Raw genomic sequence first — 25,315 nt, 5'->3', positions numbered from 1 at the left:
TCTGAAGGACAGGATATATAAGTATTTGGATAGGCGGGGCCTGTTTAGGGATAGTTAACATGGCTTTGTACATGGTAGGTCACATCCAACCAATCTTATAGAGTTCTTCGAGGAGCTTACCAAGAAGGTCAATGAGGGAAAGGCAGTGGACATTGTCTACATGGACTTTAGCGAGGCCTTTGACAAAGTCCTGCATGGGAGGCTGGTCCAGAAGGTTAAGTCACTTGGCATTCAGGATGAAGTAGGAAGTAGCCAATTGGACTCAACATTGGCCTAGTGGGAGAAGCCAGAGAGCGATAATGCATGGTTGTCTCTCTGACTGGAGGCCTGTGACTAGTGGTGTGCCGCAGAGATCGGTGCTGGGTCCATTGTTGTTTATCACCTATATTAATGATTTAGATAATAATGTGGTAAACTGGATCAGCACATTGGCAGATGACACCAAGATTGCTGGCATAGTGGACAGCAAGGAAGGCTATCGAAGTTTGCAAAGCAATCTGGACCAGCTAGGAAAATGGGCCGAAAGATGGCAGATGGAATTTAATGCAGACACGTGTGAGGTGTTGCACTTTGGGAGGACAAACCAGGGTAAGACTTGCACAGTGAATGGTAGGGCACTGTGGTGCGCAGTAGAACAAAGGGACCTTGGAATACAGATCCATAGTTCCTTGAAAGTAGCATCACAGGTAGGTAGGGTCATAAAGAGAGCTGTTGGCATTTTGGCCTTCATAAATCAGGACACTGAGTACAGGAGTTGGATGTTACGTTGAAGATGTACAAGATGTTGGTGAGGCTGAATTTAGAGTATTGTGTGTAGTTCTGGTCACCTACCTACAGGAAAGATATCAATAAGCTTGAAAGAGTGCAGAGAAAATTGACAAGGATGTTGCTGGGACTTGACCACCTGACATAGGGAAAGGTTGAATAGGTTAGGACTTTATTCCCTGGAGCGCAGGAGAATGAGGGGAGATCTTATAGAGGTATGCAAAATTATGAAGGGTATAGATAGGGTGAATGCATGCAGGCTTTATCCCCTAAGGTTGGGTGAAACTAGAACTAGAGGACATAGGTTTCGGATGAAAGGTGAAATATATAAGGGGAATCTGAGGGGAAACGTCTTCACCCAGAGGGTGGTGCGAGTGTGGAATGAGCTGCCAGCAGAAGTGGTAGATGTGGGTTCAATTGTAACATTTAAGAGAGGTTTGGATAGGTACATGGATGGGAGGGGTTTGGAGGGATATGGTCCAGGTGCAGGGAGATGGGACTAGGCAGAAGATCAGGTGAGCATGGACTAGATGTGCTGAAGGGCATATTTCTGTGCTGTAGTCATCACGTACCAGCAACAAAAGAGACATACCGAGTCATGTATAAGTGTTAAAAACTATTTTATTAATAACTACTTATGGTAATAAGAAAAAATAAAAGTAAAAATGTTAGAATGTTAGAAATAAAAATGGTAGATCTTAAACATTAACCCCAAAACTAAACTCGAAGTGTGTGTGTGGCAAATTCCCAGACTCCAAGTCCAGGAATAGTTCTCAAAGTTCAGTTCAGCAAGCCGTAAGGTGAAACGTGAGCAAAGGCTTCTGCAAAACCACCGTTGACTGAAGAGGAAATGTGGAGAGAAAATAGAGAGTAATTACGAAATCCAAATGTTCCATGACAGAACTCATACGACACCTCAAGCACTGATGATCTCCATTCCTTTATTCCGAAGTATCTACCACCCCGAAAGGCATCCGAGACGTGGCCATCCACACAAATACCTGTTTCCTTCTACAGGTTAACGACAAAGTGGACTCCACTGGATTACACACACACACACACACACTACTGTGCTATGTCTTAAAGGGACATTCACCAATAGTAACCTAATCCGTAACATAGTGCTCTGTGACCCTTTGACTCTCTGACCTGGTGCTGATGTGCAGCATTACTGTGCTCCTGGAGAACTGTGAGCTGATAGTGGGTAGAATCTCTGGTCCTTGAGAGAAGCACTTGTGGCATTTCTTTGCTCACTGAGGGTATCAGGCTGCTTCCTGGTAGCAGATCACTGTCCTTTTTAATCTTCAAACTTTTTCCCAATTAACAAAGACTTCACCGGGACAAGAAGACCTCGCGTGGCCTCCGTCTGTGGTGTATGTAGTGAAACTCGTGGTCTCCTGGCTCCACACAACCTCCTGAGCGAATGTAAAGATGGACTTCTGCAAGCTCCTTCTCATTTCCTTCATTAAGTCTGCTTGCTTTTTTCTTGTGTAGCAGACACGTACCCAAAAAAAAATTCATGCCTCCAAAAGTTTTTTCCTTTATAATGTGTTTTGTCAGTTTAACTTACCTACCAAAACACCTTGAAGATACCAAATACTTGTCCTTTGTTGACCAAAGGGAATGTAGCCATCACAAAGGCAGAGTATGGATTATGCTTGTAGTTGAGGTGGTTTGAACTCAGTGCTCCCTCTGACCATTATTTACAGGTACTGCATATTTGAGCGACCCTCTCCCTTCAGCTGAGCTGCCTCCTATTCTTTGCTAACTTTGCATAAATAGCAAAGATGAAGAATATTTGGAGCAAAAAGCAAATTGCTGGAGGAACTCAGTGGGTCAGGCAGCATCTGAGAAGGCAAAGTGTTGGTTGATGTTTCAAGTTGAGGTTTGCAGGTCCTGATGCAGGGTCTTGCCATGAAACGTCGACCATCCCTTTGCCTCCACAGATGCTGCTTGACCTGCTGAGTTCCTCCAGCAGTTTGATTTTGGCTCCAGGTTCCAGAATATGCAGCCTCTCATGCCTCCAAGAATATTTGGAGGCTTGACTTCTGTGTGGTGGCAATCTGATGGGGTGTAAGGGGCAGAATGATAATGGAGGGAGTGAGAGTGAGAGGTATGTGAGGACAGGGTGCAATGTGCAGGGTTGTGAGTGGTCTAAGAGTTTGTGAGTCTGTCTACTTCAGTAAATGTTTAATGGTATAGAGAATCACAGGAGACAGAGGCCCCTGTGTCTAAGAGGAGTGCATGAGACACAGTGGCCATGAGTTTGGGGTTATTATGTATGTGATGATGATGGCTGAGTGAGGTCCCTCCCTCTTTTGTAGGATGAATTTTCCAGAAAGTCATCCCCCTGGGACCCTCAAAGCAAAAGGGTGGCACAATGGCATTGCTACTGGAGCAGTGCCCTCACAGATCCGGTGACCCAGGTTCAGTCCTGACTCTGTGATGTTTGTGCAAAGTTTCCACATTCTCCCCCTGACCACATGGCGCTCCAGTTTCCTCCATGTCCCAAAGACCTGCAGGTTGGTAGGGAGGTTAATTGGCCACTGTAAATTGCCCCTAATGTGTAGGTGAGTGATGGGAGTGTTGATGAGTATGGGATTAGAATGGGATTAGCAAAAATGGGCGCTTGATGGTCAGTCCGGACCCAATGGGCTGAAGGGCCTGTTTCCATGCTGTATGACTCTATGTCACAATGCTACTCTTGCAGAGCACCATGTGAGTGGGATCTGCCAACACAGGAAAATCACTGGTGAGTGGCTGAAGATTCGGAGAGTTCTGGGCTGGACCATAGGCTTTGGGCAGCATAACTGTTGGGATACATGGATGGGACAATCGGAGAGTGGCTCCGAAGAACCCAACTGGGGATCTCAGTTGTGGAGAAAATGAGCAGTCATCAGCTAAATAGTGGGGAGAGGTCAGGCTGGGTGGATGGGAAGATGAGCAGGGGAATCGAAAAGAAAGGAAGAGGGAACTGGCTGTGGAAAAGTGCTGTGTGAAGGGGAGGGTCCTAAGGGAAAGGAGGGACTGAGGGAAGGGGGAGACGGAAGGAAGCAGTTGGGGAGGGGGAATAGAGGCAGTGAGACTGATGGAAGGGGAATTGAAGTAAATTGGTTTATTATTGTCATATGTACTGAGGTACGGTGAAAAACTTTGTTCTGCCTGCCATCCACACAGATCATTTCATCATATCAGTGCATTGAGGTAGTACAAGGAAAAACAATAACAGGATGCAGAATAAAGTGTTTAAGTGACAGAAAAAGTGTGGTACAGGCAGACAATGAGGTGCAAGGCCATAATGAGGTAGGTTGTGAGCTCAAGATTCCATTTTATCGTACTAGGGGATCGTTCAATAGTCGTATAACTGCAGGATAGAAGCCGTCCTTGAGCCTGGTCGTATGTGTTTTCAGCCTTTTGTATCTTCTGCCTGTTGGGAAGGGGAGAAGAGAGAATGTCCAGGGTGGGTGGGGTCTTTGATTATGCTGGCTGCTTTACCGAGGCAGCGAGAAGTATAGACAGAGTCCATGGAGGAGGCTGGTTTCCATGATGTGCTGAGCTGTGTCCACAACTCTCTGCAGTTTCTTGCGGTCACGGGCAGAGCAGTTGCCATACCAAGCCGTGATGCATCCAGATAGGATGGTTTCTATGGTGCATCTATAAAAATTGGTGAGAGTCAAAAGGGACATGCCAAGTTTCTTTAGCCTCCTGAGGAAGTGGAGGCACTGGTGAGCTTTCTTGGCAATGGTGCGTACATGTTTGGACCAGGATAGGCTATTGGTGATGTTCACTCCTAGGAACTTGAAGGTCTCAACCCTTACGACCTCAGTGTTGTTGATGCAAACAGGAGCACGTGCAACCCCACTTTCCTGCAGTCGATGACCAGCTTTTTTGTTTTTCTGACCTTGAATAAAAGTAAGGAGGGTGAAAGTAAATAGAAGAGAGGAAGTAAGAATGAGAGGGTGGAAATGGAGGGTAGTCAGAGGAAAAGGATGTGGGCAAGATCTTGTGTTTCTGCCTGTGTCTCTCTCTGTTCGTGTGTGTGTGTGTGTGTGTGTGTGTGTGTGTGTACTATATCCATGCAGCAAAGTCCAGTTTCCAAATGTTGTGGACCTTTTTGGACAAAGACCTCGGTCTGTCAAGATGTTAAAAGAGGTTATGCACAGGCATCTTCCACCCCTCAGAACCAGAGAGGAAACAAATTATCCTCAATAACAATAGACTATCTAAGAGGAAAAATCAGCAAGAATGAGCAGGATTTATATTGGTCTGGAGCTAATTTTGACATACCCGGTGAAGTCATGGCATTTCTACGTATTTGGGGATTCTTTGTCCCAGCCACTACCTGCTAGGCTCTTCGAATGATGGGTTTTCATCTGTCCACCCCTTCACACCTCCTCCCCAGCTCATAAGACATCCCTCCAGGTTTTTTCTCCTACACTAGAATTTCATTATCATATTGAGTGAATCTGGGGGCTCTCTCTCCAGGGCAGCCACACTATATGCTGCAGCTGTCTGGCTGCCATGGGGAGTGTTTCTTTACAGGCCAAACCCTTCTGTCCTTAGCATGCTGCAAAGCGTCAACAGCTGTGCTAAACTTAATGTGGCCCTATCTAGATCTGTGTATATTTAGGGTTTGGGTTAGCCAACTGAGAACGTGGCTTCAAATTAATCCATGAGATAAAATACTAACCTCAGTGTTTTGTTTTCTTTTTAAGTAAAAACCAGTAATAAAACAGAGCAAAGGTTGTAAGTAAGATTTTATAGCATGTCCAGTCAGTTGTGTAACTGCAGTCCTTCAACATATGTGAGAGTTTCAAGAAACAACTGAAAATAATTTCCGTGCAAATTTTTTCTGCAGACGTTCATGGATTTATGCAGGCCATATTCATGTTGCAAGGCTGGGGCCATGAATGTGATTTGAAGAGCCTCTCGGTATCATTTCCCCTTTTATTTTTTGACCAAATAAAGTTCAGAGTACAAACATTGAGGGGAAAAAAGTCCTCTTTTGGCATTAACTAAATCTTGAACTTGTCTCACAGAGCAAATGTTGTTTTGTGGTCTTTTCCACATGTTAGGACAAGCATTGTGCAAGTATTAGTTTGTTTGAACAAATATTAACACTTCTGCATCAAGTAGCTATTCACCTAATGCAAATTGCAAAACTGGTAGTACAGCTATTTTACGGTCCATTGTTGTCACTTATTTCATGCAGAGTCTTGCCAGCTACACTTATACCCACATAACCTGCCCACTAGAGATAGCATTGCCAACCCCTATGATTTCTTTGCAGGCTCCAAGTTTTAACCATTAATCTCCAAGACAGTGCATCAAACAACACAGGAAAATATTGACTAGAAATGCATCCTTGCCTGAAAGTGTTTAGTAAGCTACACAGTTGTGGCTGTGCATTCCACCATGTTTCAGAAACTTGTTTCCATTGAAGTCAATGGAACTGAATTTCAGATGCAGAGCATAATGCACATCTAGCACACTGCTCAGGCAGTGTTTCATAAAACATCGTTATTTACTTTAGTTTCTCAATTATAAATGTATTGGAGATAAGGGGAAAGAAGGCCAATTGAACAGATGGGTTGGGGTGAGTTGAACTCGGAGGTCATAGGATGAAACCTCCAGAGGTATATCCAATCAGAGTTAGTAAGCTTAATCAAAGACCAAACTCTTTCCTCCCACTCTTTTCCTCCTCCACAAAGACAGATAAGCAATAAAAATAAAAGCAGTTTTAACAAGAACATTGCAACACTGGAATCAATCTCATTCTAGGAACCAGAAATGGAACTTACGTATGCATGTACATGAGGTATTCTTAAAAAGGTAAACCCAAGTCCTTTGTTTTTCTTTAAAAATGTGTACTTTTAGCCTTAGCTTAATATTTTATTTGCAAGACTATTTCTCTGAAAGTATTTCATTCCCACTGTCTTCACTGCAGCATCATTCTAGACTTCTGTGCTTGGTTAAGAAGACAAATGTTATGTTGTTCTTCAGTGAAAGGGGTTTTGAGTACAGGAGCAGAGATGTCTTGGTGCAATTGTGCAGGGATTTGGTAAAACTACACTTGGAATATTGTTTGCGGTTTTGGTCTCTTTACTGAAGAAAAGTTATGTTTGCTATAGAGAGAGTTAGGCAAAGATTCTGAATCTTTACCTAATGCCATAGCAAACATAACTTTTCTCGTATGGATTCACACGAGACTGCAGGTTCTGGAGTCTGGAACAACAAGCACTCTGCTGGAGGAACTCAGTGGGTCAAGCAACATCTGTGGGGGAGAAGGAATTGTCAACATTTTGGGTTGAGATTCTACATCAGGACTGAGAGTGGTGATGGGAGATAGCCAGTATTAAGAGGAGAGGGGAAGTGGTGTGGTGACAAGAGGTGATTGGTGGACTGAAGAGGGGTGAAGGATGGAGCTATGTAGGGGAGAGGGAGAGATGGAGTTGGGAGACAGAGGCAGGTGGATGATAGGTAGAGGCAGACAACAAAAAGGCAGCTGGAGCCAGGTGGAGGGAGGGGAGGATGAAGGTGGAGACAGCTAGGAGGATGATAGGCAGGAACATAAAGCTAATAATGCTGGAATCTGATAAGTAAGGAAGGTGATAATGCAAACCAATTTCTGGGATGACAGATCTGTAGTATGAAGAGCAAATGGATCCACTAAACCTATATTTACCCAAGTTTAGAAGAACAAGAGGGGATCACATAGAAATGGGCAAAATTCTGACAGGTCTTGACAGGCTGGATGGGGAAGGATGTTTCTTCTGCCTGGATCTAGAACTATGATCACAGTCTGAGGATAAAAGGTATGACATTTAGGACTGAAATAAGAGATAACCTTTACTCTGAGGTTGATGAACCTGCAAAATTCTTTATCATAGAAGCAGGGAGGACGTAAGTAGATTTCTGGACATAAAAGGCATCAAGAATGATGAGGAGAGGGGGGATTATGGTATTGAGATATAGGATCAACCATGATCATATTGAATGGTAAAGCAGGCTAGAAAGGCTGCAAGGTCTCCTGCTCCTATTTCCTATGTTTCTATGTATCTGAAATGGGATTCCAGAGAGAACCATCTGCATTAGTACTCCCTGCAGCGGAAAAATAGAATAAAATCCACGAAATCCATAAAATCTCTGTGGCCCATGTTGGGACAGAGGCTGTGATGAGACCTAGAGCCAACAGATCCTGCCAAAATCCAAGCTGGGCATCAGTTAGCAGGCTGTTGGTGAGTAGCACCACCGAATAGAACCCATTGGCCACATCTTCCATCACCCCACTGAGAATTCAGGATAGACTGATTGGGCATTAATTAACCAGATTAGATTTGCCTTGTTTTATGTGAACATGATATATCCAGTAGGAATGCATCTCAGTTTATACCATGGGATTCAATGGGAAAAGGTGGTTCGCATTGCAGAAAATCATAACAGGTATTTTTCTAGGAATGCAACCTTTCCGTAATGTGGAGTCGCCTGTACTGCAGTAAGGACCATGTTTGTTCCCATGGCCTTTTACCATACCCAATGCTCTAGCCATTTTTTATATCACATGGAGGGATATAATTGGCTAAAGACAGGCTTCAGTGATGATGGGGATCTCAGGAGGAAGCCAAGATGGATCATCCATTTCACACAGAATTAATCCCACTGACCTTTACCACTTTGAATTTGATTTGAAGTTTGCAGTTATTATGAAATGGTTACAACTACAATTTTCGGATTATGATCTGCACTGACTGTGAAATCTAAAAGAGGAATTTTTTCTTCTCTGAGGTCTTATAATGTTATCAATATACTGCATACAAATAATTACTCTTCAAAGTTCACTGACACAGCAGCCTTTCAATAACATTGCACAAACAAATCTGCCTTTTTTGTGATACTGATTGAGCAACAGCTCTGAGCCAAGCACTCTGGGAGAAACCCTTGATCTTGTTTAAATAAGATCTTTATTTGTCCATCTAACCAGCTTAATTTAACAATGCAGTTAAAGAATTGTACTTCCAACAACATTGCATTCCCACAGCATCATCACGCAGAAGTGAATCCATGATCTAGTGCTCCCAGTAAAAATGAATTCCCAGATATTGCAACTTATGATTAATCATCTATCAATTTCCCAAGGTGTTTTCACCCAGTGAGTGTCACATTCAGTCTTAGGGCCTTGATTTCTAGGTGTGGTCCAGTGGTATTAGGATCAGACCCACTCATAAAAATATTGTCAAAATAGACAAATTGCCAATGCAGGTATCTACCTGCAATAAATAAAGTAAACTGTAGTAAGCTGCAAAATGATCCAAATAAGCTGCTGGGCATTTGTGCAACATGTTGCAACTTGAATGTTCAGCACTGAGATTTATAACACAAGTTGCATGCAGTGGCACAGTAGCAATTTTAGAAATAGATCTACAAATACAGCAGGTAGTCTGTGTTGTACTCAAGATTATCTGGCTTCCTTTCAGGTTGGCACGCAAAGCTCAGTAAATAAAGATTTTAACAAAAGTTCCTATCATAATTGCTAAGAGGAATGCAACAGGGAAAATCTTCTTTAGCATGTTCTATAGTGCTGCCCAATGGAATTCCAGTGTTTATTGCAATATCCCAGATACAGCCAAATCAGATTTGATGGTTTTTGTCAGATCCAGCAATTACAGAAAAGGAAGCATTTGCATTTCAAACATATTAACACTGAGTATCCAAGTCTGAGTGGCAAGTCGGTGGGGCGGCACGGTAGCGTAGAGGTTAGCGCGACGCTATTACAGTGCCAGTAATTGGGGTTCAATTCCCGTCACTGTAAGGAGTTTGTACATTCTCCCGTGTCTGCATGGGTTTCCTCCGGGTGCTCCGGTTTCCTCCCACATTGCAAAGACATACAAGTAGGTTAATTTGGGTTTAAAGTGGGAGGCGCGGACTCGTTGGGACGGAAGGGCCTGTCGCCATGCTGTAAATAAAATTTAAAAAAATTTAATAATATGATTATATGATATAAAATAAAAGCAGGGAACTCCATGAAATACTCACCTGATCAGAGAATTTCTGTGAGAGAGAACAACAGAGAAACTAAGTACTTATAGGTTTGAATAGCAACTTAATATTGATAATTAACACAATGGTTCATTATCTCAAGTAATAAATGATCATTGCCCAACCAAATTACATTGCTTCTGGGTTTAGTGGGTGGGGAAGGTAAAGATGGGTGGTCATGCCATGTTATGTACTTTGTGATAATTGCTACACTGCAAATTCTAAACAGTCAAAACATTAGTCTGTATCTGTATAGATAAACATACCTCCAGTTATTTGCATCTTTGATCTCCGTGAAGTTTTTCCTCTTGTCCACTGTAAGCTCAGATCCATGGAAATGCCAGAGAAAAGAAAGTAGATGTTTAAACTGCTTTTGCCTGACTTTAAGGTCATTTTTCTGCAGTTAATGAATCATTGGGAGAAATTCCCTGTTTTAATGAGTTTATTTTTTATTACTTTGATTATTAATTTAATTTTAATTTGATTATCAATTTTAATAATTATTACTTCAATTTGCTGGCATGGTGCATCAAATCCACTGTGCCAGCAAAACAAAATAATGATTATTAAATATCATTCTGGTGCTATGCCTATCAATAGGAAGACTGTTATATATTGGCCTGGTGAATATTGTGGTGTTGAAGTTGAAAAGGACAGTTATTTTTGCTAGTCATTAAAATTAGCAGAAGCTAACAAAGGCTTCAAAAAATGGTCCCACTGTCTTTTTATCTTCTATGTCTAAGCCCAGCCTACACAACCAATCCTCAGAATGTAGTCCTCTTAGTTCCTGAATCATTTTGGCGAAACTGCACTGTCAATACATCCTCCCCTGTATTCAGTGCACACAACAAAGTCATACTCCAAGTCAAAAACAAAATATTCCAAAAGCTGAGTATTTATAGAACAGTACAACACAGAACAGGCCTTTCAGCCCACAATGTTGTGCCGACATAGTTAATCCCTTCTACCTGCAGAAATCCCATATCCCTCCATTTTCCTCTGATTCATGTGGCCATCCAAGCCCCCCTTAAAAGCCCCCAATGAATTTGTCTCCACCACCCTATCAGGCAATGCATTCCAGGCATCCACCACTTTCTGAATAAAAAATGTGCCCCTGACGTTTGTTCTGATCCTACCCCCTCTCACATTAAATGCATGCCCTCTGGTATTGGATCACTCAGTAATGGGAAAAAGATATTGCTTGTCCACCCTATCAATGCCCCTCATAATTTATACACTTCCAACAGATCACCCCTCAGCCTCCGCCGCTCCAGGGAAAAGAGCCCAAGTTTGTCCAGCCTCTCCTGATAGCACATACCCTCAAATCCACGCAGAATCCTCTGCACTCTCTCTAAAGCCTTGACATCCTTCCTGTAGTGAGGTGACCAGAATTGCATGCAATACTCTAAGTGCGGCCTAACCAGAGTTCTATAACTTCTTTCATTAGAACCACCTCAGATGTTACCTGACCCACTGTGTATTTGGTATCATACTTCTTGACTCCTGTACTCACTACCTTTATTAATGAAAGCAAGCATTCCATAAGCCTTCTTTGCCACCCTATCTACCTATGTAGCCACTTTCAGTGGGCCATGGATTTGCACCCCAAGGTCTCTCTGCTCTTCAACACTGTTAAGGGTCTTGCCCTTTAGGAGTGTACTGCCTCTTGGCATTAGTCCCACCAAGGTGCAACACCTCACATTTATCCGGGTTAAACTCCATCTGCCATTTCTCTGCTCACATCTGCAACTGATCGATATCACGCTGTATCCGTTGCCAGTCTTCTACACTATTCACAACTCCACCAGTCTTGGTATCATCTGCAAACTTACTAACCCATCCATCAATATACTCATCCAGGTCATTTATGTACATCACAAACAGCAGAGGTCCCAGTACAGATCCCTGTGGAACATCACTACTCACAGGCCTCCAGCCCAAATAAGTCCCTTCAACCACCACCCTCTGTCTTCTATGGGCAAGCCAGTTCTGGATCCACACAGCCAATTCTGCACTGACCCCATGCATCTGAACTTTCTTGATTAACTGATGATGTGTGACCTTGTCAAATGCCTTACTGAAGTCCATATAGATAACATCCACATTCTACTTTTATCGATCTCTCTCGCCACCTTGTCAAAAAACTCAACCAGGTTAGTAAGACATGACTTGCCCCACACAAAGCCATACTGGCTTTCCCTAATCAGGTCATTGGATTCCAGATGCTTGTATATCCTATCTTGAAGTATTTTCTCCAGCGATTTCCCTACAACTGACATGAGACTCACCGGTCTATAGTTCCCCAGATGTTTCTTTCTTAAATAGAGGAAAAACATTAGCCACTCACCAGTCATCCAGGACCTCACCCATGGTCAAAGAGGACTCAAAGATACTGGTCAAGGCCCCAGCAATTTCCTCTCTTGCCTCCCTCAGTAACCTGGGGTATATCCCATCGGGCCCTGAGGACTTATTCACCTTAATACTGTTTAGGAGACCTAACACTACCTCCTCCTTGACCTCTAAATGCCCCAACATGTTTAGACCCTCAGTTCCAATTTCTGCATCCTGCATGTCCCTTTCCTGAGTAAATAATGAAGGGAAATATTAATTCAGAACCTCGCCCACATCCTCTGCATGCAAACATAGATTCCCTTCTTTATCCTTAAGTGGTCCTACCCTTTCCCTTGTTATATCCTTATTCCTTAAGTAGATATAGAATGCCTTTTGATTCTCCTTAATCCTACTTGCGAAGGACTTTTCATGGCCCCTCCTGGCTTTCCTAATTCCTTCCTTAAGTACATTTCTAGCTTCTTTATAGTCCTCACGTGCTGTCTGATCCTAGCTCCCGAAGCTCTACATACTTGTCCTTTTTCTTCTTTCTCTGGACCTCCAAGGCTCCCTTATTTTGCCATTCATGTCCTTCCTTCTAATCAGGACATACCTATCCTGCACCCTATGTATTTGACCCTTAAACACTTTCCACATGTTCGACGTGGACTTGCCAGCAAAAAGGTGTTCCCAGTTTACTCTGCCTAGTTCCTGCCTTATGCCTTCATAATTAGCCCTGCTCCAATTTAAAACCCTCCCACTAGCCCCATACCTATCCTTATCTACAGTTATCCTGAAAGTTAATGAGCTGTGGTCACTGTTCCCCAATTGCTCACCTACTGACAGGTGAGTCACCTGGCCAGGCTCATTACCCAACACCAGGTCCAGAATAGCCTCTCCCCTTGCTGGACTGTCAACATATTGATTTAAGAACCCCTCCTGCATATACCTAAGAAATCCTGCCCCATCTAATCCCTTGCACTAAAAAGGTCCCAATCTATATTCAGGAAGATAAAGTCTCTCATGACCACAACCTTGTAATTTTTACACACTTCCCTAATCTTTTGCATATCTGATCTTCAACATCCCAGTGGCTACTGGGAAGTCTATAGTACACCCCCCCAGAAAGTGATTGCACCCTTCCTATTCCTGAGTCCTACCCATACAGACTCTGTGTCCGGGCCCTCCATAATGTCTCCCCAGAGTGCAGCTGATATATTATCTCTAATTAGCATTGCAACTCCTCCCCCTCTTTTACCCCCTCTCTATTCTTCTTAAAACATTGAAACCCTGGTACATCAATCACCCATTCCTGTCCCTCCCTCAACCAAGTCTCTGTAGTGGCCATGACATCATAGTTCCATGCACTGACCCATAGTTCATCACTCTTGCCCATAATACTCCTAGCATTAAAGTACAAATACTTCAAACCATTTGTCTCATCACATCTGTTATCAGGAATCTGCCTGATACTACATTCCCTGACATTAGCCCTCTTGCCCGTTCCCTCACTTACTGACCTGTTGTTCTGGTTCCTATCCCTTTGCGAAGCTAATTTAAATGTTCCCCAGTAGCACTAGCAAACCTCCCTGCCAGGATATTGGTTCCCCTCCAGTTCAGGTGCAACCTGTCCCTCTTGTACAGGTCACCCCTTCCCCAGAAAATGTTCCAATGATCCAAGAACTTGAAACCCTGCCCCCTGCACCATCTCCCCAGCCACTCATTTGTTTGTGCTATCATCCTGTTCTTTCCTTCACTAGCCCATGGCACCAGTAGTAATCCAGAGATTACTACCTTGGGGGTCCTGCTCTTCATCCTCCTTCCTAACTCCCTATACTCATTACGCAGGACCTCTATGCCTCTCCTGCCTATGCCATTGGTACCAATATGTACTACAACCTCCGACTGCTCACCCTCCCCCTTAAGAATATTCTGCAACCATTCTGAGACATCCAGGACCCTAGCATGCGCAAGGCAACACACCATCTGGCGTCTCTGTTGCGGCCGCGAAATCTCCAGTCTGTCCCCTTATCGAGTCCCCTACGACTATTGCTCTGCCTGACTTCCCCCTTCCTTTCTGAGCCTTAGAGCCGATCACAGTGCTACTAGCCTGGCTGCTGCTGCCTTGCCCAGATAGGTCATTCCCCCTCAGCAGTATCCTAAGGGGTATACTTGTTGCTGAGAGGAATGGCCACAGGGGGACCCTACACTGACTTCTTTTCCCCCTACTTCTCTCGGTGCTCACCCATCCACTACCTGAATCCTGCCCTCTGGGTGTAACCACCTGCTCAAAAGTCCTGCCTATGATTCATTCAGCCTCCCGGATGATCCTTTGTTCATCCAATTCCAGCTCCAGCTTCTCAATTCGGTCTTTCAGGAGCTGAAGTTGGCTGCACTTCCCGCAGGTGTAGTCATCAGTGAGACAATCAATCTCCCTGAATTCCCACATCCCACAGGAGGAGCATTCCACTGCCGTATCTGCCACACTGCCTACACTGTACTAAGGGAATCTGAGACCAAAGCAGCAATAATCAAAGGACAAGCTTACCCTTATTACCTGTTTGTTTGCCTCGGCCTCTTCTCATCGAAGCCTCTTGAGTCAAAGCCTCTAATTTCCCACTCTGACTCTAGAGCACTCGAACAATAGCCGCTTCAACGATAGCCGCTCTGCTAGAACCTACCTCTCCTTTATGGTTAAAGAACCCAATCAATGAGAGAGAAAAAAAACTCACTGGGTCAGGTGACTCTCCGGTCTCTTCCCGCTACTGCCGCTTCCCATGCCTACGCACTGGCATCTTTTCAAAACCTTTAGTCTTTAATGCAGTATTCAATGCACATCCTAACCAGAGCTACATAAAAACTAATATAATTTCTCATCCTTTAGCGTTTCAGCCACTTGAGGTAAATACATGCAGCGAGCTTCCTGGGCTCAGGCAGGCAGAGTGGAGTTTGGACTGGGGTGATGGTAAAACTTGTGCTTCCTCTATTAAACTGTGTCAAAAGTTGGCACTTTGTGGCAAGGACACACAGAAGAGCCAACCAGAAAGTCTGAAGATTCTTATGAGGCCAAGGGAAATTCTCATGTTTTCTTGACTCCACAAAAATCAGTGCAGTGGTATTTTTGTCACTGTCTTAGCGATAAATGATCCTTGCCCAGTCAAAAGACAAAAGGTGCCAGTGTTTGGGAGTGGCTTTTAATGACGGCTGGCTTGGTGAATGGAAAAATTAAATTGGGGATTTCAAGACAGTATAGACACTTCATTTATATCCTTGACCAGGCTGCTTTCTGTCTTGTTGGCAGGTCAGGTGGTTTCTGTGGAGAGAGTACAGATGTTACCTGACCCACTGTGTATTTGGTATTGGTATTGGTTTATTACTGTCCCTTGTACAAAGGTACAGTGAAAAACATGTCTTGCATACCATTTGTATAGATCAATTCATTACACAGTGCACATACATTGAGTTAGTACAAAGTGCATTGAGGTAGTACAGGTGAAAAAAAACAATAACAGAGTAAAGTGTCACAGCTACGGGGAAGTGCACTGTAGATAGAATAATAAGGTGCAAGATCACAACAAGGCAGATTGTGAGGTCAAGAGTCCATCTCAACGTATAAAGGAACCGTTCAATAGTCTTATCACAGTGGGATAGAAGCTGCCCTTGAGCCTGGTGGTATATGCCCTCAGGCTCCTGTATCTTTTGCCTGATGGGAGAGGAGAGAAGAGAGAATATTTCCAGCATTTCCTGATTTTATTAGCTTTCCCTCACTCAAGTTGTTTTGCTTTTATAGACTGCAATCATGTGTTTTGAGAATACTTCTCTGTATTGCTTTCAAATTAATCTATGAGAAGAAAATTCTTCTGGTAATTAGGCTGCAGTATAGGAATGGAAAATTTCTTGACTGAGTGCCAAATTTTTGAGTGATGAGTAGTTCTGAGCTGTAGATCATATATGTTAGGGCTGAGTTGTGCCTGTCCAAACATATTTCACATGTGATGCCTGCAACCAATGGGCAGAGAAAACCTTCTGTCTAATAGGGTAAACTTGATTTACATCAAAGTTCCAGATTTAAAAGAAAACTGCTCTAATCTCAGATGTCTCAAGTGTCACCTCTCCTAATCATTCTCCTACAGCTCAGTAAGTAGTAGCCTCAATAAGTATTTTCCTGTTAAGCATCAGTATATTGAAGGGTGAAATGTGAACACAGGTGCTGTTATTAAATTTTGTTAGAGAGAAAGAAGTTCCATTTATAGATCGATTTCATAACCTCAAAGAAAACATTTGAACTGTTGTATTTTGGTAGATTGTTGTGTCTTGCCCCTCAACATGGAAACAGTACTTGTTTGAAGAAGCCGAAATATTTTTGAACTGATAAGACAATCTGGAAATTTTCTTTAAGAGTAATCCTGGAAGCCTGTGGCTCAGGGCAATTAAATAGAAAAAGTTTGGGTTATTTGAAAAAACTGAAAAAGACAGAAAATGTGGTATAATTAACAATGAAAGAGACAATTTCACAATTAATGTATCAATAATTTGGGTTAGTTTCCTTCAGCTTCCATATCCTTAACAAAGAGTCATAGAGTTGTACAGCACAGAAACAGGCCCTTCAGCCCACCACATCCATGCTAACCATTTTGCTCGTCTACACTAGTGCTAATTTTGTGCATTAGGTCTTTACCCTTCTATGCATTGCCTATTCAAGTGTCTACCTAAATGTCTCCTAAACATTGTGATTGGATCTGCCTCCACCACCTCCTCTGGCAGTGTGTTCCAGATATCAACTGCTCTCCATGTAAAACACATACACCTCAGATCCCCTTAAAAACTCCTTCTCACCTTAAACTTATGCCCTCTTGTTTTTGACACCGCTACCATGGGAAAAAGATTCTGACTATCTACTCAATCTCTACCTCTTATAAACTTACTTACATCTATCAGGTCACTCTTCAGCATCCTTCACCCAGCTTGTCCAATCTAGAACACAGAACAGAGAACATTACAGCAAAGTACAGGCCCTTCGGTCCACGATGTTATGCCGACGTTTTATCCTGCTCTAAGATCTATCTAACCCTTCCCTCCCACATAGCCCTCCATTTCTCTATCATTCATGTACCTAAGAGTCTCTTAAATGTCCCTAGTGTATCTGCCTCCACCACCTCTGCCGGCATTGCGTTCCACGCACCCACCACTTTCTATGTAAAAAAAAACTTGCCTCTGACATCCCCCCCTATACCTTCCTCCAATCACCTTAAAATTATGCCCCGTGGTGTTAGCCATTTTTGCCCTGGGAAAAAGTCTCTGACTGTCCACTCGATCTATGCCTCTTATGATCTTGTACACCTCTATCAAGTCACCTCTCATCCTCCTTCGCTCCAAAGAGAAAAGTTCTAGCTCGCTCAGCCTATCCTCATAAGACATGCTCTCCAATCCAGACAGCATCCTGGTAAATCTCCTCTGCACCCTCTCTAAAGCTTCCACATCCTTCCTATAATGAGGCAACCAGAACTGAACACAATACTCCAAGTGTGGTCTAACCAGAGTTTTATAGAACTGCAACCTTACCTGGCAGCTCTTGAACTCAATACCCCAAGTAATGAAGGCCAACACACCATACACCTTCTTAACAACCCTATCAACCTGCACGGCAACATTGAGGGATCTCTGGACGTGGACCCCAAGATCCCTGTGTTCCTCCACACTGCTAAGAGTCCTGTCATTAACCTTGTATTCTGCCTTCACATTCAATCTTCCAAAGTGTATCACTTCACACTTTTCTGGGTTGAACTCCATCTGCCACTTCTCAACCCAACTATGCATCCTATCAATGTCCTGTTGTAAGCTACAGCAACCTTCTACACTATTCAAAACGCCACCAACCTTCGTGTCATCAGCAAACTTACTAACCCACCCTTCCACCTCCTCATCCAAGTCATTTATAAAAATCACAAAGAGCAGGGGTCCCAGAACAGACCCTTGCAGAACACCACTGGTCACTGACCTCAAGTCAGAATATGCTCCATCTACCACCACCCTCTGTCTTTTATGGGTGAGCCAATCGTGAATCCACACAGCCAAGTTTCCCTGGATCTCATGCCTCCTGACTTTCTAAATAAGCCTTCCATGAGAAACTTTATCAAATACCTTACTGAAATCCATGTACACCACATCCGCTGTCGACTTTCATCAATGTGTTTTATCACATCCTCAAAGAATTCAGTCAGGCTCATGAGGCATGACCTGCCCCTCACAAAGCCATGCTGAATGTCCCTAATCAGCCTATGCTTCTCCAAATGCCCATAAATCCTGTCTCTAAGAATCATCTCCAGTAACTTGCCCACCACTGACATAAGACTCACTGGCTTGTAATTCCCACGATTATCCCTACTCCCTTTCTTGAACAAAGGGACAACATTTGCCACCCTCCAATCATCTGGCACTATTCCTGTGGCCGGTGAGGACGCAAAGATCATTGCCAAAGGCATAACAATCTCTTCCCTCGCTTCCCGTAATAACCTAGGGTATATCCCATCCGGCCACAGTGACTTATCTATCCTAGTGTTTTTCAAAAGTTCCAGCACATCCTCTTTCCTCACGTCAACATGCCCCAGCGTATCAGCTTGTTGTACGCTATAGGCATATGCTACGTCCTCACAAACATCAAGTTCTCTCTCACTGGTGAATACTGAAGCAAAGTATTCATTAAGGACCTCCCCTACCTCTTCTGACTCCAGGCACATGTTTCCTCTTTTATCCCTGATTGGTCCTACCCTCACTCTAGTCATCCTCCTATTCTTCACGTACGTGCAGAACGCCTTGGGATTTTCCTTAATCCTACTCGCCGAGGCCTTCTCATGGCCCCTTCTCGCTCTCCTGTCCATTCTTATGCTCCCTCCTGGCTACCTTGTAACTCTCCAGAGGCCTGTCTGATCCTTGCTTTCTAAACTTTAGGTAAGCTTCTTTCTTCCACTTGACAAGATGTTCAACATCTCTTGTCAACCATGGTTCCTTCACTCTACCATCCTTACCCTGCCTCAAAGGGACAAACCTATCCAGAACCCCATGCAAGTACTCCCTAAACAACCTCAACATTCCCGTTGTGCACTTCCCCAAGAACATCTGTTCCCAATTTAACGGTCCCAAGTTCCTGCCTAATAGCATTATAATTCCCCCTTCCCAAATTAAATACTTTCCCATATTGTCTGCTCCTATCCCTCTCCAAGGCTATGGTAAAGGGCAAGGAATTATGGCCACTCTCCCCAAAATGCTCTCCTACTGAGAGATCTGAAACCTGATTAGGCTCATTGCCTAGTACTAGGTCCCGTATGGCCTCTCCTCTTGTTGGCCTGGCCACATACTGTGTCAGGAATCCTTCCTGGACACACCTAACAAACTCTGCCCCATCTATCCCCTTTACACTAAGGAGGTGCCAATCAATATTAGAGAAGTTGAAATCACCCACAACAACAACCCTGTTATTTTTGCATTGCTCCAAAATCTGCCTCCTGATCCGCTCCTCAGCATCTCTGCTGCTACTGGGGGGAGGGTGGGGTGGGGGGTCTGTAGAATACTCCCAATAGAGTGATCGCTCCCTTCCTGTTTCTGACTTCCATCCACACTGACTCGGTAGATGATCCCTCCAGGACATCCTACCTTTCTACAGCTGTGACACTGTTCCCGATCAGCAAAGCCACTCCCCCCTTTTACCCTCTAGCTTGTCCCTTTTGAAATATCTAAACCCTGGAATATCCAGCAGCCATTTCTGCCCTTGTAACAGCCAAGTCTCTGTAATGGCCAGTGTCGTAGTTCCATATACTTCCCCATGCTCTTCCATGCTCTACCAAGCTCGAAGGTCATCACCCTTGTTCCTGATACTTTTTGCATTAAAGTAGACACACTTCAGCCCATCCAACTGACAGCAGTTTTTCCCTTTCAAATGCCTATCCTTCCTCACAGTCATTCTACACTCTGCATCTACTTGTACACTAAATGCACCAACCTCTGATTGATCACTCTGGTTCCCATCCCCCTGCCAAACTAGTTTAAACCCTCCCCAACAGTTCAAGCAAACCTGCCTGCAAGAATGTTGGTCCCCTTCCAGTTCAGGTGTAACCCATCCCTCTTGTACAGGTCGTACCTTCCCCAGAAGAGATCTCAATGATCCACAAATCTGAAACCCTGCCCTCTGCACCAACTCCTCAGCCACGTATTCATCTGCCAAATCAACCTATGGCACAGGCAGCAATCCAGAGATTACTCCCCTTGAGGTCCTGCTTTTCAGTTTCCTACCTAACTCCCTATATTCCCTCTTCAGGACCTCATCTCTTTTCCTTCCTATGTCATTGGTACCAATATGTACCACAACCTCTGGCTGTTCACCATCCCCCTTCAGAATGCTGTAGACCCGATCCGAGATGTCCCAGACCCTGGCACCCAGGAGGCAATATACCATCTGGGAGTCTCTTTTATGTCCACAGAATCTCCTGTCTGCCCCCCTTACTCCTGTCTGCCCCCCTATCACTACCGTTCTCCTCTTCTCCCCCCTTTCCATCTGTGCCAAACAACCAGGCTCAGTGCCAGAGACCTGGTCACTGCAGCTTCTGGTAGGTCGTTCCCACAACAGTGTTATTCAGGGGAACGGCCAGAGGGGTACTCTGCACTACCTGCCTATTCTCCTTCCTTCTCCTGACAGTCACCCAGCTATCTGCCTCCTGCAGCTTAGGAGTGATGGCCTCCCTGTAGCTCTTATCTAAGAACTCCTCATTCTCCTGTAGGAGCCAAAGGTCATCCAGCTGCAGCTGCAGTTCCCTAACACGGTCTGTAAGGAGCTGCTGATGGATGCACCTCATGCAAATGCAGCTATCAGGGAGACTGGAGGTCTCCCAGAACCCCCACATCTCACAAGATGAACAGACCACTGACCACAGAGCCATTCTCACTACTCCAGCCTGGCACTAAAGGAATGATCAAAGAAAGAAAGAAACTCACCGGAGACTTACCTTCGCCTCTGCCTCCTCTCACTGAAGCCTCTTGAGCCAAAGCCTCAGTCCCCCACTCTAGCACTGGTCCACTCCAACAGTGGCCACTCCCAAAATGGCTGCTCCGCTTATACATAACTTCCTTTCATTTGTTGCTCATAACTAAAGTCCCCCAATCTAGGCAACATCCTGGTCAATCTCCTCTGCACTGTCTCCAGTACAATCACATCCTTCCTATAGTGTGCTGACTAGAACTACACACAATGCTCCAAGTGTGATCTAACCAGGGTTTTGTAAAGCTGCAACATAATGCCCCATCCTTTATATTCTCTGCCTGACCTACGAAGACTAGCATGCCATATGCCTTCTATCTACCTGTGTTGTCACTTCCAGAAAGCTATGGATTTGAACCCTAAGGACTCTCTATTGACCAATATTCCCTAGCACCCTACCATTTACTGCACTCCTATTTGACCCCAAAATTATCACCTTGCACTTACAGGAATTAAACTCAATTTGCTAGTGATCCACCCAAATTTCTGCCTGATATAATTCCTGCGGTAGCCTTCGGCAACTTTCCTTGTTATCCATAATTCTACCAACTTTCATGTCAACCGCAAACTTACTATGACACATCGCTCCACACATCCTGTGTAAATATCAAGGAGCTGCTGCATGCTTTATAATTCAGTCTAATCTTGCATGAATGCGACACATCTCAGAGCAATTTCACTAATCTGATTGTTTTTCAGACTGACAGCAGGACCATCAGGTCAGCACAAACAGTCCAATTTGTCTTAAACAGTAACAGCTCCTCTCTGCTTGAGTAAGTGAGTCAGTGAGTCATTGATAGGTTTTGCTCACATCTCTCTGCCACGTAATTCTACTTTGCTAAATTTAAGCTTCTGATTCATTTTTTTTTGCAAAACAAGCCACAACCTTTCAGATTAAATCTACCTTTTATTTTTCTCATCATCTGCAGCGTCAGTAAATCTTGGGTTCAGGAGGGAGAAGATTGGAGCACTCTAATTACCAACATTAGCCCAGCATCTGTCCCCAGCGTCAGATTCAACATCCTGGAAGAAGGATTAAAAGCAGACAGCAGCATTTGTCTTGGGTGGGAATAGTTGATGTCCCAAAATACTGGAAGGTTCCAAATATGGATATTTGAACATTAAGGCTGGAAAACAAAACAAAATTTGAAAAGATGAACCCACCTACCGCACGGTCATAAGTAACCTCTGTTGTTTTAATAGATACTTCATATCTATCTTAGCACTGATAGCATTTTACATTAGCACAATGCCAGCTACAGTTAGGAATTTGGAAAAGGCAAGACAAATATATAACGACAGTCATTCAGCCTTATCCTTTCTAAGCTAATAGAGATCAAACTGATGCATGCTCACCATTGGAGTCTGCAGCTGTCAGCCTTGGTATCCTTGGTAGTACTCTCACTTCTGAGTCATGTCACTCCAGAGACATTTAGTACATGTCCCAGGCTGATGCCTCAGCAAAGTCTGCCGGTATGCTGCGCTATGGAGATGATCTTTCAGAAACAGCATTCACACAGTCAGATAGTCGTAGAGCACAGAATCAGGCCTTTCAACACATCGAGTCCAGGCTGACCATTAAGCACAAATTTACACTAATCCTACTGTAATCCTAGTTTACTTTCCCCACAATCCCATCAACTCCCCCCAGATTCTACCACTCATTTATACACGAGAGGCAATTTACAGTAGCCAATTAACCTACCAACCTGAGATTTTGAATGATATGTTGACTCCCTGGTTCCAGAAGCAGGGATGTGTTGGAGTGGGGATAGGGCATTCTGAAGGGAAAGGGTTGAACAGCCAATGGCCGTGGTGCATGTCGGTACAAAGGCATAGGTGGAAGAAGGGTTGAAGTCCGCAAAATGAACTTAGAGAATAAGGTAATAGGTTATAGAGTAGGCCACGTGCTACTGAATTTTGGAATGCAAGGATAGATGGGATGAATGCATGGCTAAAAGAATGGTATAGGAGAGAAGGCTTTAAAGTTTTGTAACATTGGGACCAGTTCTAGGGAAGTGGGACCTGTACAAGCAGCACAGGTTTCACTTGAACAAAAATGGGTCTAATATCCCTTCAGGGAAACTTGCTTGTGCTGCTTGGGAGGGTTGAAACTAATTTGACAAGGGAATAGGTCACAGAGTTACTGTACACTTAGTGGGGGGAGGTGTGGTCAAATATAGAAGGAAAGCTAAGTCAGTCCAGTAGGCAGAGCAGATATGACACAATGAGACACAGGAGAGGAATGCAAGGCTAAGTTATATCTATTTTAATTCAAGGAGCCTGACTGGTAGGCAGATTAATTTAAAGCATCAATCACTCATTCATTTGCCTACCCGTCAGGCTCCAATGGTCTACATTGTTACTAATGACATAGGCAGGAAGAGAGATGAGGTTCTGCAAAGAGAATTTAGGGAATTATGAAGAAAGTTAAAAAGCAGGACATCTAGGGATGTAATCTCAGGATTACTCTCTGTGCCACATGCTAGCAAGATAAGAAATAGGAAGATAGTACAGTTAAATGCATGGCCAAGGAGGTGGTGCAGGAGGGAGGGCTTCAGATATGTGGATCAGTGGGATCGCTTCTAGGGCAGGTGGGACCTATACATGAAGGATGGGTTGCCCCTAAACTGAAGGGGAACCAATATCCTTGCAGGGAGCTTTGCTAGTCTAATCAGGAGCGTTTAAATTACTGTGGAAAGTGAGTGGGAACCAGAGCACTTGGTTAGCAAATGGAGGAATTGAGGGGAAGCTAGAGGTTGGGTGAAGTAAGTCTGAAAGAAAGGACATGCAGGGCCAAGTTCATGAGAACATTGGGACTGATGGACAGAAGTATATTTTGTTCATTGCAAGGGGTATTACAGGTAAGGCAGATGAACTTAGAGCCTGGATTAGTACATGGAACTACAATGTTGCAGCCATTACAGAAACTTGGTTGAGAGATGGGCAGGACTGGCAGCTCAAAGTTCCAGAATTCGGTTGTTTCAGATGCTACAGACACAGATGTAAAAGAGGTGAGGAAGTTGCACTACTGATCAGGGAGAATGTCATAACAGCACAGAGTGAGGATGTCTTAGAGGGCCCCTCCAGTGAGGCAATATGGGTAGATCTCTGCAATAAGAATGGTGCAGTCACTATGATGGGGTTATATGATAGGCCTCCCTATAACCAGTGAGAGACAGAGGAAAAGATGTGTAGGCAGATTTTAGAAAGATATAAAAGCAACAGGGTAGTTGTAGTTGGTGACTTTAGTTTACCTAATATTGACTGGGACTCCCTTAGTGCCAGAGGACTAGATGGAGCAGAATTGGTTTGGCACATCTAGGAAGGGTTCTTGACACAGTGTGTACATAATCCAAGCAGAGAAGGGGCCATACTCAATCTTGCATTGGGAAAAGAGCCTGGCCAGATAGTCAGAGTTCCAGATGGGGAGCATTTTGGGAACAGTGATCATAACTCCATAAGTTTTCAGATGGTTATAGATAAGACAGGACCTTGGTGGAAAGTGCTAAACTGGGAAAATGCAAATTACAACAGTATTAGGTAAGAGCAGTTTAGGAGTGGCTGTTATTGGGCAAGTCCACATCTAACATGTGGGAATTGTTGAAAGGGCAGCTGTTCAGAATTCAGGACCGACATGTTCCCATGAGGAAGAAAGACAAGGATGGCAAGGCTTGGGAACCTTGAATACGAGAAATGTTGCAAATTTAGTCCAAAAAAAAGGGAAGCATATGTAACATTTAGGAAGCTGAAATCAGACTGGGTCCTTGAGGGAAATAAAGGAAGCAGAAGAAAACTTAAACAGGGAATCAGGAGAGCTAAAAGGACCAATGAGATGTTCTGGCAAATAGGACCAAGGAGAATCCCAAAGCATTTTATATATACATAGAAAACCAGAGGGTAACTAGGGAGAGTGTAGGACCACTCAAGAACAAAGGGAATTTACATCTGGAGCCAGAGGACATGGGCCAAGTACAAAATGAGTACTTCACCATGGACGTAATGGAGGATGGCAAAAATCAGGGAGGGGTATGCTGATATTCTCAGGCATTTTGATATCAAGGAGGTGGTGTTGGGGCTCTTGAGGAACATTAAGGTGTTTAAGTCCCCAGTGCCTGATGAGATCTATCCAAGGTTATTGGGAGAGGCAAGAGAAGA

Source organism: Pristis pectinata, chromosome 10, assembly GCF_009764475.1.
Source record: "Pristis pectinata isolate sPriPec2 chromosome 10, sPriPec2.1.pri, whole genome shotgun sequence".
Lineage (NCBI taxonomy): Eukaryota > Metazoa > Chordata > Chondrichthyes > Rhinopristiformes > Pristidae > Pristis > Pristis pectinata.
Note: the sequence above shows the minus strand (reverse complement) of the source record.